The sequence below is a fragment of the Morone saxatilis genome, unplaced genomic scaffold (genome assembly GCF_004916995.1).
Source record: "Morone saxatilis isolate NCDOM2014 unplaced genomic scaffold, NCSU_SB_2.0 Contig20, whole genome shotgun sequence".
In the NCBI taxonomy this organism is placed as follows: Eukaryota; Metazoa; Chordata; class Actinopteri; family Moronidae; genus Morone; species Morone saxatilis.
The window spans coordinates 1,352,888-1,353,212 of NW_023339763.1; positions in this window are offsets into that span (position 1 = coordinate 1,352,888).

Sequence of the window (325 nt, forward strand, 5' to 3'; positions counted from 1 at the left end):
AGATAAAAAGCTTAATAAACATTATATGTTGACTTTTCCTTATGTTTGTGAAAAAATAAAGACTTAAAGAACAAACAGCTGCATTATTTTATCTTTAAATAAGCTTTAAGGAAAGGTTGGAGCCCACAGAGAGGTGGACAATTGATTTCTTGTCCTTTTGTTGGGTTTAACATGAACTTTTCTCGTCTCATCTGCAAGAAGAAAGCTGCCCTTCTCCTAATCTCAAGAGGATTTACTCTAGGAAACATGCAGAGCCGCGTGACAGACGAAGGAAAAGAGAATGAGAGTGGAGCTGTGCAGCTTTGAAGCTTTGTGTGTGTGTGTG